Here is a 9,311-nt window from a genome sequence, read left to right as displayed (position 1 = left end):
CAGGCACTATTCATGGGCAGGGTAAGGGAGACTGGGCTTAACCCTAAGAGCGCTAGGTCAACAGGAGAGGGACTCCATCCAGCAATGTTTGGGGCCAGGGCCTTGGCTCTAGGAAAGGAGTGAGGGAAAGATGGTAGAGCTGAGTGGGGATGTAGCCACAGTGCCCCCAGCTTGGGAGACATAGGGTTGGCTGACAGGTAGAGATAGCCAGGTAGGGCCCCAGGGTCTGGAGACGGTGTAGATGGAGGAGGTTGATGTACACACACAAGGGAGCGTCACTGTTGGCACCACTGAGGCCCTGGCTCCCCAGCACGATAGAGGGTGGGGTGGGGAAGAAGCAACTGGAACTCCCCAGGGCTCATAGTGGAGCCAGAAATGGAAGGCTGCCTCTGGGGTTAAGCCTGCTGTGACAGCCAATGGAGAGTTCTGGGATGAGGTCAATGCTGCCTGTGTCCTTGCATTTGCCTAGCTGGCCGTCTGACCTTGCATGGTGCACCCTCTGCTCTGGGCACTGGTATCTCTGCACCCCAAAGACCTACCCATTCCTTGCTCTTATGTAACTCTGGGTACAGACAACACGCCTCTTGATCTCTTAAGCTCGTAGGATTATAGTAGTGAAGCTCCCTGGCAGGGCAGTTTAGGACCCTCCCTGCCCTGGAGCTGTCCCCACACCCAGAGAAGACAACAGCACCACGCAAACTCCTCTGGAGCAATACACCCTTGCCTTGGATCCAGTGCCAAAGTGGAGTCCTTGAGGGCACCTGGCTGAGCCTCCTGATCCAGCCTCAGCCCCCTAGGGATGAAGGAGTGGAGGTCAGCCTTCCACTCCAGGCATGCCACATGAGGACAGCCACCTGCTCCAATGACACTGATGACAATAAGGCAGCAGGTGTGTGAGGCATCCCTTTCCCTCTAGGGTAGAACTGGAGATTCTCTCCTCAAGTCCTCTCCCATCCCCCAAGTTACCTGTGCATCACAGGCCCCCCGGAGCCTCCACCCCCGAGCCTTGCCCACTTGGACTCCCACCCTTGGCGATCTCAGCTTTCTCTTGTCAGGGTAGTTTCTATTCTTCCTACAGCAGAGCACATCAGTGGAGAGCATAGGCCAGGGACGAGGTCGGAAGGGCAGAGATGCTGCAGATCAAGCAGCTCTTTCCTGAGACAGGCTGAGACCTCACTTCCACTGTCCTTGTGGGACTTCACTGTGAGTAAGTCTACACTGAGTCATAGAGGAGGGGCTCATGGGTGAGGTAGGAACTCACTCAAAGACTCTGGGAGTATCACAGGGATCGTCAAGAGCTCACCCTGAGGTTGGGGTACAGGTGGGAAACTGGCAAGCACTCAATGTAATCACCCATCCTGGAGTTATGAGTAACTCCCTTACCCTACAACTGAACTCATCACAAGTCTCTCCTCATTGTTAACAAAATCCAGCCCGCTGGATATTATTCCTGGACCACTCACTCCATCTAGCATAGCCTCCATCACACCACCTGCTGCCCTAACCCACTTGTCTTCATAAGGCCTTGCTCATACTTGATGTCTCAAAATTCAGTTTTCTGTTTTTACTGAACGGTGTCCTGAAAATATGAACTCTGTCTTATCAGGATTCTGCCTTGTATGCATCTGTATTCCCATTTGTCCAGCATGGAGACATGAACGTGGCTGGTACTCTGCAAATCATATTTATGGTATGCATGGACAGATGGATGGATGGACAGATGGACAGACAGACAGACGGAAGGATGGGTGGATGGATGGACAGATGGATATGTAGAAGATGGGTTGATGAGTGAATGGGTGGATGGGTGAGTAGGTGTGGGAGCCCACAAAGGTTTTCTAGTAAGATCTGAGCTTACTTTACACAGAAGGGCTGCATTAGGGGATGGCCTCACCATGAGAAAGGTCACCAGATGTTTGGGATGGTCTACACTTGGCTTTTCTCGGGGGAGGTCTTCTGCTCTACCCTTTGGCATTCCTTTAAAAAGCCAGACCTTCAAAGGGGCTGGTGGATTTGGACTCAGGCCCTCCCAGGGCTATCCTGTGTTTTCTAATTCTCTCTCTCTCTTAAAGAGATGTATATATATATACTTCTATCTACGAATTCCTCATGTCTTCCTGCTCAAGAGTACCCTGGGGTAATAAGAGGGAGTTGGTCTCCCTCAAATGGTGCCAGAAACAGGAATGCAGAGTACTTGGTGAAAGCTTTGGGAGAAAGCCCTGTGGGGAGCAGTTGGACTAGTCCAGTTTTGTAGTAAAAGTAAAGGTGGGGGGTTTTATTCTCAGGAGGAAGAATGAGGGCTGGAAGATGCTCTAGTAAGGCTGCAGCTTAGATTTTTCTCAATCTAGGTTTCTTTCTTTCTCTATCTCTTTTAAAATTCTATCTATAAAAAATAAGGAATATAGTGTAAGAAAAAATTTAGGAATAAAATAAGCTACAAGACAGAGAAACCAGGTTCTTAATTTTCTAACTATGGGGCTATAAATGTAAACTGGGGGAAAAATCAATCTTCTTTGAGCTTAATGGGCAGAAAAGATTCCTATGGAAAACTTTTGCCTGGGGACAACTAGAATGCTAAGTCCAAGTAGCAGAGGAAAGAGATTTCCCCTGAGGCAGATACAGATGGAGAATTAGTTTCATCTTGACCATGAAGTCAAAAAGTTTAAAGAACAGAAGTCTTGGGAAAACTTGGTAGTCTTTCTCTCTCAAACTGAAAGCTTTCTTGGGAAAAACTTAGTAATCTCTCTCTAAGGAACTAAAAATCTTCTTAGAACTAACTTTCTCAGATTTTCTCTTTTGGTAAGGGCAAAATTAGATTTACCTGGAAGAATGTGGGAATTCACTGTGGTTCACTCCAAGAAAAAACAGAAAGACCTCTTGAAACAGGGCAAAACATTCCTCCTAGCCAGGAAAAGCAGCAGTCAGAATCAGTCCCCTGAGGTTAGATAGAACTTAGCCATAAATGCATGGGAGAGTGCAGGCAGAGAACCGCAGAGAGCTGAGTGGGGCAAGAAACTGCTGGCTCAGAGGAGGCAGTAGAGCTGAGTCTCTCTGGGTGAGCATCTGTGGTGTCAGGGGCTTTATAGCTGGGGGAGGAGTTAAGCCATGACAACTATCCAGGAGAAAAGCTCTCTTTTCTATCAGGAAAAGGGCTTTTCTGAAAAACCTTTGTTTCTATGGGGAGAGAAGCCCCTACCTTCAGATGCAGAGAAAGCCACCACTGTGGCACCAGAGGCTGTTTCTGGGAGAGAGGAGATGAGCTGAGACTCACCAGGAGCTGGCTGTCTGGGAGGGAGTCTCTCTGATGGGAGCTGGGGAAAAGCTCTGTTTTAAGTGCTTTCATTTCTTTTCATTGACTAGCTGGGCAGATGAGAAAGTCCCTAGGGAATTTTGCTTTGGGCATGGAGGGACCTGCCTTCATGAGTAGGAGGGTACACTCAGCTCCAGGAACAGTGTCAGCAAGGGAAAACAGCTAGCAATGCCAGCTCAGGGAGAACAGAAATCTCCCAGTCTCCTGCCATGAAAAAGCAAAAAGCTCAGTTCAAACTTCCCATGCTGAAAGCAGAAATTTGACTTTGGCCATGTAAAGGGAAATGGAAATGGCAGACCTGAAAAGAACTATGGGAAATGGAGTCTGAAAGGTAGCTTGTAACAGCAGGCCAATATAGAGAAATGCATTCTGGGAAAGGTAGTTTTTCAGCTCAAGATGGCAAAACTGTCCAGAAACTGTTTTTGTTTTGTTTTCAGCTCAGAATGAAGTTTCTTTTCAAAGCAATGCTAGAAAGCTTGGCCTTACCTCTTGAAAACTAAGATCAAATAAACAGCTTGCCTTTAAGGAGATAATTAAAGTGCTAATACCATTTGTCAACAAGCCATTTTAAAATCCTTAAAAAAGCAAGGGAAAGCAGTCCATACATTGAATATTGTTTCAGATATGAAGAAACTTATGGGCAAATAAAAAATTCTTTGCTTCTTGAAAAAAAAAAACAGCTTGCAATGAATGATTCTTTTGCAAATCCAATAGTGAGACAAAAAAACTGGCATTCAAAAAGAAATGACTGCTTTATAGATGGGGATCAAACCCCCAAAAAATTAGCTATGTCACAAAATAGAGTTGCTTCACTTGAAAATTCTCTATAAGAAAACAATGCTAAATCAGAATGCTTGCTTAGTGAATGCACTGATGCTTGTGAGAAGCTAGTGAATGAAGTGAAAATACTAAATCAAGAAAATGTTCTTCCTCTGAGTAAGCTAATGAAGAATGTGCTTCATGAAACAACATCTATGTTCCTGACTCCTTTGAATAGTAGCAGTTTTAGTGAACAAATCATCTTGCCAGAAATATTGGGCTAATAAAAATCTATCAGAAATATCAGCATTGTTTACAAAAAACTCGTGGCAAATACAACTTTAAAAAAAATAAGAAGGGGGATAATTGTCTGAGTTTGGTGATGAGTGTGGAACAGAGGAAGGTCAACTCCAATGACCTTTAGAGGAACTGGAATGAAAAGCAGCTAAACTAATTTTCCTGATGTTAAGGTTCCATCTTGCAGTCTGGGGATAGTAGGATAATAAGGAGGCTTCCAGACTGCTGAAGAGTTTGGGATGAAGTTTAGCAATGTTTTGGTACACAGAGGAACCTGCTGGAAGCTGCAGGTCTGGAACCCCACTCCAACCTAGACAATTATCTTTTCTTAATGGGAAATTATCTGTTGAGTTGCCGGCTAAGCAACTTGGGAGCAGAATATTCCTTAGGAGGTTTTTCTTCTCATCTCTTTTCTTCCTTTTTGAGTTTGCTGTAAACTGAGATAGCTCTTAATATAGTGCATAAAGTACTGTTTAGCAACAACACTCACTAAATCCCAGGTTTGAGAGAGCCATTGAATAATTAGGCTCTTGTTTCCAACTGTCAGAAGAACCTTCAGAATGATATCAAAACTGACTATAAACTCTGAACTTAAGAAATGATTTGTGTACTTCCTCTCTTGTTAAGAGAGTCTTTCTAATAGTTTTAAGAAAGTAGTCCTATAGATTGTAAGTTTATATTAGGGTAGATATTGTGTCAGTCTTTCTAATAGTTCTAGGAAGTATATATGCTAAGGTAGTCCTATAGAGTTTAGAGAGTCTTTCTAATATTTCTTCTTAAGTCACTCCTTAAGAATATAAGCTTGTAAGAAATATAAATAAGTATATGTTGAATGTGAATTTGTGAGAAGTGTAAATGTTGAATGTAAGTCTAAATGTTTATCGTAAGTTTGCAAGAAGTGTAAATATGTATAGTGATAATAGTTAAGAGAGTTGTATATATGTATGGTAATGTTTATACTAGAATTATGTTAAGGTTAATGAACCAGAGTTTGGTAAAAAGCTAAGGGAGCCGGGCGGTAGTGGCACACACCTTTAATCCCAGCACTTGGGAGGCAGAGCCAGGTGAATCTCTATGAGTTTGAGGCCAACCTGGGCTACCAAATGAGTTCCAGGAAAGGCACAAAGCTACACAAAGAAACCCTGTCTCAAACAACAACAACAAAAACAAAAACAAAAAACTAAGGGAATCTTTAAGTTGGATGTAGTTTATTGGATGCAGTTTGCATCAAGAGTTTTAGATGAAAAGGGGGTTGGCACAGCTAAAATATTTATGGACATCTTAAGACCCATTCCAAAAAGGAAATGCCATCTCTATCATCCTCTACTCCTGTACTGGGAGGTATAGCAGCCATGGAGATCACTGTGGAGGTTGTAAGCTCAATAGGAACCTGGGCCAGAGCCGAGTTAAGCTCAGTACTCCCTCCTATCAGAGGCTGAGAGTTAAGGATGGGCAACATTCTCTTGATAGCTCCCAACCTAAGATAAAGTATGCTTGATGGAAAGCATTCTCCATGATGTGTAATGGAAGAAATAATCATAAAGAACAACCAAAAACAGACCTAAGTCTATTCTGTGGGGCTTCAGGGGCTCTTTAAAAAAATTAAGAGGAGGGACCTGCAGGAGCCCACAGGTTTCCTAGTTTTCTAGTGAGATCTGAACTTACTTTACACAGCAGGGCTGCATTAGGGGATGGCTTGACCATGAGCAAGGTTACCAGGTGTTTGGGATGGTCTACACTTGGCTATGCTGGGGGTATGTCTTTTGCTCCACCCCTTGGCATTCCTTTAAAAAGACCCTTAATAGAGACAGAAGGGGCTTGTGGGTTTGGACGCAGGCCCTCCCGAGGTTACCTTGAATTTTCTAACTGTCTCTCTCTATATATATACTTCTATCTACAAATTCCTCATGTCTTCCTGCTCAAGAGTACCCTGGGGTAATAAGAGGGAGCAGGTCTCCCTCAAGTAGGTAAGTAGATGGATGGAAGGGTGGATAAATGGGTAGTTTGCTAGGTGGGTAAAGGATAGGTGGATGGATGAATGAGTGGATGGATGAATGGTAGGTTGGGAAGATAAGTGGTTGTATATACAATGGATGCATACATGGGTGGATGGCTGGATGTTAGGATTGATGAATGGGTGGATGCTAGGATGGATGGATTGATGGATGGATGGACAGGGATAGACAGATGATGGAATGATATATGATAAGTGGATAGATACTAAACAGGTGATGGACAAGTGGATGGGTGAATGAATAACTATATGAATAAATGAATGGATTGTGAGTGGGTGCTTGATTGATGAATGACAGGAGAAGGTGCTTTTAGAGAATTGCTACTGGTGGCCAGGGTCCCAGAGAATAATTTAAGGTGTGGCAGGCTATGCCAGGTGCCAGACAGCAGATGAGCAATACCCATGTCTAGATGTGTGGCTCCGTGTGTAAAGGTTACTCTTGTGCTAAAAGAAAGGGTGTGTGGAGGAAGAGCCCCAGGCCCAGAGGCCAGGCCCAGCTATGGCTCCTCTTCTTGAGTGACGATGACCGAGGTTCTGCCCATCTCTGTGTCATCTGAGGCTCTACCTGTGTGATTAAAGACAGAACAGGCCCCAGGGAAACATCCTTCTCTCCGTTGCCTGACTCACAGGGCATGTACATGGCTCTGCAGAAAAGGAGATAGAACCAGGGTGTGGCATGGGAAGCTGAGGCTCTGCTGTCCTTGTCTGCTGTCCTTTCCACCAGCTGATGGCCACCTACCCTTAGGTCCCAGCTTAGACAAATCTACTTAGGTCAGTCCTTCTACAGTGCCTCAGCGCCCCTCACCCACTCTCTACTTGTCACACTCATGCAGTGCGTTATTCACAGCAACAAGTTATCTGTGTCCCTCTCTCCTACTAGTCTGTGGCCCGGGCCCTGTCTCTCTCCTCCTTCAGTGTCCCTTATACCAGTAGTGACTGGAGTACAGTAGGTCCTGCTAAAATATTAGGAATGAGTGAGTGAAGGGCTTTGAAATACAGGGTAGCTTTGGGGCACCCTGGGGTGTGCCTATCCTTATACCCCAAGGTGTTTAGACACCTTCAGCCTAGATATATAACCTACCTACTGAGTGCCTTCTTTGGGCCTGGAAAGGACCCAGGGCTGTGCTTTCAGAAGGGCTGAGGTATTGCACTGTGCCTGTGCTCACTCATATGGCTTCCCTCTGAGCCTCTCACACTCTCCTGATCTCCCTGTCACAGATGTGAATGCAAGGGAGAGAGAGGGACATGAGCTGGGAGACCTCTGCTCCAGACAGAGGTCCAGGCTTGTCCCTCAGCTTCCTGGCCAGCCTGCTGAGGTCAGGGAGCGGGCAGGCCAGAGAGACAACGTTCTCTGCCCTGTATCCCTTTATTCCACTTCCTGGGCAATAGTCTTCTGTCAGCATCTCAAAGGTAGAAGTCATGTCTCAGCCACAGCCCTAGGAGCTATGAACAAGGACTGGAAGGACCCATGCTCAGCTGTCCGCAGAAGAGGTGCAAAAGGCAGATATAAGGGACATGATGGCCCCTGTGTTCACTTTATCTTGGCTTGCCTTCATATTGTAGCCTGGCCACCTCCAACAAGACCCTTGCTGACTGCCCTGGTAGCCCCAAGAGCTCCTACTGCCAGAATCACACACTCTCCTAAGGGTAAATCTAGTATGTTTTACACTTCTGCTGGAACCTAGCTGGGGATAGGTGGCTGACACATCCTCCTAGCAATCCTGCCAAGGACAAGGGACCTTCTCACTATGGACCTCACCATGGAACCCACCATGGACCTCCTACAGCCTCCAGCTCCAAGATCGATGGCCACCATGAAGCCTGAGGTCCCTGGGGGCATGCCAAGATGCAGATGCCTCCTCCTACCCTGGGTGTGGGTGTGAAGCCTGTCATACATTGCTCTCAATCTCAGGCCCAGATCCCCACTTCTATTCTTCCCTTCATGCCCAGACCCCACAACTCCACCGAGCCCAGAAGTAGCTCCAAACCTGTTTTTCCAGAAATTTCCAAACCTCTCCCAGTGAGTCATCTTCCCACCACCTGCCAACTCCACCGTCACCACCCTGTCATGGAGACCTAAGTTCTGCTCCCAAGGCTGGAAATCACACTGCCTGACCTCCACGCACCCATTCTCCCTGTATCTGATGTATTCAGGGAGGCCTTGGAGGTGGGTGGGCCTTTCCTGTGACATTCCAGCTGCCCTAGGCAAATCCCAGGGAGCCAGGCACTATCTAGCAAAACGGGAGACAGCATGGGACAGAGATGGGCCTTCTTCAGGGCCTCCTATCCAAGCCTCTCCCAGATTCCAGGTCCTGCCAAGTCTAAAAATCACCTCCAGTGGAATCACATAGAAATCCTCAGGTTGCTTGATCTAGTCCTGGCTTTACCTCCACTTGATTCAGCTCAGGAAAGAGCTAGCCCAGGGAAAAGCAGAGAGTGGGGCCCAAGGTCTATAGGGCTCTAAGAACTTCAGCCTGGCCCAGGCCAACCCTCCATGAAGCAGGTCCTGACCTGCCCATCCTTGTTAGTGCTTGTCCATCTGCTTTGCACTGATAGTGGTGGGATAGGCCCAGGACTGGTCTCTGTGTCCAGCCCATGGCTAATAGCCTGGACCCTCAGGACAGGGGCAGAAGGAGGACTCTATAGGGCCCACTCACACTACCCTCAGATGAGTAGACAGGACCAGCAGCTAGGGGACAGTTACCTTTCTGCTAAGAACTAGAGTCACGGCAAAAAAAAAAAAAAAAAAAAAAAAAAAAAAAAAAAGTCTCTCCTATGCATACAAACAGAACAAGGGTGAGGCTCCGACTATGTGACAGAGACCTTCATCAGCACCTGCCTAGGGCCTTGGCATCAGCCCAGAGGTGCTCTCGGCCACAGGGGAGCAAGGCAGAGAGGTAGAGCAAGAGTTGTAAGGTGGGAGATTGACAG

This window comes from Onychomys torridus, chromosome 16, assembly GCF_903995425.1.
Source record: "Onychomys torridus chromosome 16, mOncTor1.1, whole genome shotgun sequence".
Classification (NCBI taxonomy): domain Eukaryota; kingdom Metazoa; phylum Chordata; class Mammalia; order Rodentia; family Cricetidae; genus Onychomys; species Onychomys torridus.
This window is presented reverse-complemented; position numbering follows the sequence as displayed.